Source organism: Propithecus coquereli, unplaced genomic scaffold (genome assembly GCF_000956105.1).
Source record: "Propithecus coquereli isolate 6110/MARCELLA unplaced genomic scaffold, Pcoq_1.0 Scaffold468, whole genome shotgun sequence".
Classification (NCBI taxonomy): Eukaryota; Metazoa; Chordata; class Mammalia; order Primates; family Indriidae; genus Propithecus; species Propithecus coquereli.
This window is the reverse complement of record NW_012150485.1, coordinates 185,757-191,500: the sequence shown is the minus strand read 5'-3', so window position 1 is coordinate 191,500 and position 5,744 is coordinate 185,757.

Here is a 5,744-nt window from a genome sequence, read left to right as displayed (position 1 = left end):
GAATACGACACATGCAATGTGACTGTAAAGGTGGCAGCAATGCTAGCTAAATGGCTGGGGGAGGCTTCCTCAGGAAGGGGACATTCAAAGGGTGAAAGGGGCAGCCCACGTGGAGAGATGGGTGAGTAGCAAAATGCAAAGGCCCTGATGGGCCTCGTGTGGCTGGAGCAGATTGGGGGAGTGGCGTTAGGAGCTGAGGTCAGAGGGACCGGTGGGAGCCCAGCTACCCAGGGCCTTGAGAGCCATGCGAAGTGGTCTGAACGTTGTTTGAGGTTGAGGGGCATTCGTCTTACTGAGGTTTCACAAAAGCGTGGCTTTGGGCCTTGTTTCCTTCTTCGGGCCTTTCTTCGGGTTTTCTTTTGCTTCCGGCGGTTTTGGGGATTGGGTTTCGGCTTTTTTCCTTGCCAAGGGGCGGGTTTTTTTCTTGTTTGTTTTAAATGGTTGGTTTCCCAGGTTAGAGTTCCTCCCCTGTAACTCAAACACACTGCGTGTGCCAAGGAAACTGAGTAGAACATACTGACACTCTGCCACTGCTCTCGCTGTGAGTAACAAACTCTTTTGTCTCTGACCCAGGAGTCTTCTGTCCTCTGTCGGCGTCCACGAAACCGGCAGCCTCCTTCGTCAGCTTGTGAATAGAGTAAACTCTCAGCCCCTTCACTGTTCTTGACAGGTTGACTTCTGGAAGGTGTTGGGGGGTGGGCACAAATAGAAAGGAAGCAGGGATACCAGTCAGGAGGCTCTCAGAGCTGTCGGGGTAAAGGATAATGGTGGATTGGCCCAGGACGCAGTCTGTGGAAATGCAGCGCAGTGGGCTGATTGGGGATCATTATGGAGGCAGAGTCGTTAGATCTTACCAAAGCTTGTAGGGGATGGGGGAAAGAGAGGTTCAAAGATGTCCCCTAGGTTTGTGGCCTCAGCAGCTGTCTGGATGGCAGTGCCACTTGGGCAGGGAGAATGGTGGAGGGGCAGTTCAGACCTCCGTGTGAGACATGCGGGGAGGATATGAGGGTCCAGAGCTTTGGGAAAAGGCTGGACGTGTGGACTTGGTGACACAGAAAGCCACATGATGGGCTGTTGACCTGTCCTAGCCAGGAGCTAAGCCTGTGTGTTTGCTCTGTAGAACCTCCCGAGCTTCAGCGCGGGGCCTGAAGTTTCCCTCCAGCTCCCAGTCCTTCCCAAACTCCCAGCAGCCCCAGGTTTTGAAGTGTAGGCTTTCTGGACCTGCCCTGGAGAATGTCATTTAGTGAACAAGAGGGAGGCTCTGGGGCCCAGTAGCCAGCCTTCAGAGTCCTTGGAATCTGGACTCCACCACTCGCTGTCAGTGCGCCACTGAGCACGTTATTTTGTTATGGCAGCCTGAGCAGACTAACGAACCATCCTTTCCTTTATTTCATCGCTGAATTTTTTTTTTCTTTTTAAGAAATGGGGTCTTGCTCTGTTACCCAGGCTGGGGTGCAGCAGCCCAATCGCTGCCAGCCTCAAACTCCTGGGTTCAGGTGATCCTCCTGCCTCAGCCTCCTGAGTAGCTGGGGCTACAGGATGCACCACAGTGCCTGGCTAATTTTTAAATTTTTCTGTGGAGACAGGATCTCACTGTGTTGCCCAGGCTGGTCTCGAACTCCCAAACTTAAGCGATCCTCTCGCCTCAGCCTCCCAAAGGGCTGGGATTACAGGTGTGAGTCACTGCGCCCAGGATTTCATTCACGAACTGGTATTGTGCACTTACTCTGGGTCAGGCACTGCTCTGGGCTCTGCGGACACAGCAATGAACAAAACAAAGCCTTTGTGCTCACAGAGCCTGTATCCCCAAGCAGGGGACAGACAATGAACAAATAATCAAACAAAGAACAGCAAAGCAGGGTGTGGTGGGGCCCGTGCTGGGCCACCAGATGCCCATCTTCAAAATGGCGACCCTCATTCCCCGTCCACTGGGAGCGCTGGTTGCCGAAGGCTGTCAGCTCAGTCTCTCTGCCAGTTGCCCTTGGCTGAGGGAAGGAATCTCATGCAAGGTCACCCTCACTTCCCAGGGGCATCTGCATCCAAGGACTGGTCCATATGGAGATATAAAGGCCTTGCCTCAATTTGGGACAATTGGGAAAGGTCATCCCAAGTCCAGAGCTCCCTGTGGGAAGGTATGAGACCTTTGTTATGCAGTAAAGTAAGAAAGTGTTGGATGGATAGATGGATGGACAGATGAGTGGATGAATGGATGGACAGACAGGAGGACAGAGGGTGGGTGGGTGGATGGATGACTTGGGCTTACTGTATTTAACCTATTCACCTGAGCTCCACTCTGTTTGGCCCTCCCTGTTGACACAGCAAAGCCTGCCCTCTGCCCTTTAGCACATGGCACTGGGCTTTTCCCAGGCACTTTCTGCCATTGGCCTTTTCCCCATCAGCCGTTTGGGGAACAGCAGGCCAGTGTGGGGCACGCACTGGCTCAGTGCTCCATGAGACTTAGGTCCAAGATTGACTCAGCTGTTCTACCTTAGAGAATCTGCCGTACAGATTAAATTTTTTTTAACAAATTTACATAATATAAGACAGATAATCCATGCCCACTGAGGGTCATAGCCCTCCTGTCCTTCTCTCCAACCTGGTTTTGTCTTTTTGTCATTCCATGTCATGCACCTCATCTAGACTGAGAGCAGCAGCCACTAAAAATAGAAACTATTCTTCTTTTTTTGAGACAAGGTCTCAAAAAAGAGCTCACTGCAGCCTCAAACTCCTGGCCTTAAGTGATCCTCCCGCCTCCACCTCCCAGAATTCTGGGATTTCAGGCATGAGTCACCTCTCCCAGCCTAAAAATAAAAATTATTCTAAAACTCTTATTTCTTTGCATTCTGTCCCTTTATGAAGGCAGTGTGGGTAAGCTTATGTGGAAATTAGTTTTATTAAGGATAATCAAAGGTGAAATCAGGAATTAGGAAAATGCAGGACTCATAGGCACGAACCATAAGGCATCTACAGTGGCTGGTGCTGAGCTTCCTGGCAGACTAGGTGAAAGGGGAATGTGATCAGTTGTGTGGCTCTTAGTTATCAGTAAAGGGACAATCCAGCAGCCATCTCAGGGGATCAGAAATGGAGTGTTCTTCACGCAACAGAAAAAATTAAATCCCATACCCTTCTAAAATTCTTGAATTGAAGGAATTTTGGAATGCCGAGCTTGCCTGTTCCTGGAAAGAATTTCTACATAAAACCTAGACTGATGCAGAGGGGAGGAGGATTGGAAAGAAAGGAAGTAGTGCTGTGAAAAAATTATTATTATTACACATAGCAGCGGACTTAAACTAACATCTCTGATCTGTTGTGCCTCTTGTGGAGAAATGAAACTCGTATGCACACTGGTTGGAAAAACGTTTCCACCTAATTGCCTGTGGACGAAGCACTTTATTTATAGACATCACAGGAAGCTTGGCTGCCTGGCTCTATAATACGGCAGGGAATGGCGCCAGGTAGCTGACGGCTCCAGGACGCTCTGCGTTCCACAGGGCAGGAATGTGGAACCACTTTCCCTGTAAACACAGTGGATTCTTCTCTTTTTCTTTCTTAGACACTTTTTTTAAATTTTTTTAAAATTTTAGAGCTCTTTGGAGAAGAACCCACTTAGCCATGAATGTCAATGGTTAGTAGCCCCTGTGTGGGTAGGTGGTGGGATTTGAGGACCAGGGACTCTGCCAGACCTCGCTAGTCTTCCTCATGCTTTAATTAACCCCCGAGGAGAGACGATGGATGGATTCCACCCAGCTCTCGGATTCTGGAACCACCGCAGAAGGCAACGTGACATTCCTATGAGTTCTCTGGGTTAGAGGGCAGGAGGAATTTGGGACATAGTAGAAGCTCTACTGCCAAATCCATGGGCCCTAGGCAGAAGGATGGTCCCCTAAGAGGGTGACCTTTGCTCCACTACCCTTGAGGGAGGGTCAAGGGAAGCCCGAGAGAATTGTTAAGCATGGGCCATGTACCCTGTGTCCCAGCACAGAAATGGCTCTGGGCCACAGCTGGAGTTTCCTCAAATGGTGCTTTGGGTCAAGGAGGGGGTGGGGCAGACAGGGCCTGCGCATGAGAATGTATGGCCAGGGTTTGACAGTTTGCAAAATTCTCTCAGCTACTCGTTTTTTCATGCATTCCTTGTCGGCAAACGTTGGTTGTGCACCTGCTGCGTGCCAGGCGCGATGCACATCGTATTGGTTTCTGAGAAGGCAGAGACAAACAGCACTTGCCAGTTCTCCCTCCGCATCAGCGCGCCTGCTGACGAGCTCGCAGCCTCCACGCCATCATGCCCATCTCCAGGCCCGCAGTCCCTGCGGCCTCACCTGGTGCCTGCAGTGACCTCCTGACCGGTCCCGTGGTGGCAGCCAGCCGTGCCCCTCCTGTCTGTTCTCCACGAGGAAGCCAGAGGGATCCTTTCCAAAGTAAACCGGATAATGTCACTTCAAAGTAAGTCAGAAACTACACCAGGTAAGTAAACCGGGACAATGTCACCTGCACGAAACCTTCCAGGAGCTCGGTGACAGTGAGTTTATGTGTCAACTCAGCTGGGCTCTAGTACCCAGTCACAGAGTCAAACATGGCTCTCGGTGTTGCGGAGGAGATATTTTGTAGATGTGGGTAACACCTATAATCAGCTGACTTTGAGTAAAGGATGTTCCCTTGGATAATGGGGTTGGCCTCACCCAATCCTTGGGAGGCTCAGGAGCAAACATTAAGGTTTCCCAGAAGAAGAAGAAATTCTGCCTCAAGCCTGCAGCGTTAGCTCCTGCCTGAGTTCCAGCCTTCAGGCCTGTCCTGTGAGTTTGGGATTTGCTGGCCCCTACAGTCATGTGAAATAAATCCCTTGAAATAAATCTCTTTCACACGCACACCCCTGTTGGGTCTGTTTCTCTGGAGAACCCTGACTGATACAAACCTCCTATCTTATTCCGAATAATGCCCAGGTCCTTCGAGTAGCCCACCAGGCCCTCTGCTTTCCTTCCCGCTGCCCTGCAGCCAGGTGGGGGATGTTTCACTTCGTCTCAGCGCCTGCTCCCTTGCTCAGCAGGCGCAGCTGCCGCTGCACCACGCGTTTCCTTACACAGGGCCTTTATACATGCTGCTCTCCACCAGGAGTCCCTCCCCCTGTACGTCTGCACTACTGCTGGCTCCTTTGCTTCTCCCTGCAGCCTCCTCCAAGCTGGCACTTTTTCTGACCACTAAGAACCGTCCTCCACAGCTCCCCGCTCAGAGGTAGCACATGTTTACTGACACTTTTCCTTTCTCTTCTTTCTCCTGACTTGAGAATGGAAGTGACCTGAGGACAGAGCCTTTTGTTTATTTGGATGGCTGCTCTGTCCCCAGCACCTCGATCTGTCTGGCGTGTAGGAGGTGCCTGTCTCATGCAGTTCAGGCTGTCATAACAAAATACCACAGACTGCGTGGCTTCAGCAACAGAAATTAATTTTCTCGTGGTTCTGGCAGCTGGAAACCCAAGATCAAGGTTCTCTTCCTGGCTTGCAGACGGCCACCTTCTCACTGTGTCCTTATCTGGCCTTTGTTTAGTGGGAGTGTGTGGACAGAGAGAGAGAGGGAGAGAGAACTCGCGAGTGTCTCTTCTTATAAGGACACTGGTCCTGTTGGGTCCAGGCTCCACTATGATGACTTCATTTAATGTTAATTACTCCCCGGAAACTCTACCTCTAGGCTCAGTCACATGTGGGTTAGGGCTTCAACATATGAGTCCAGGGGACACAATTCAGTCCATAGCG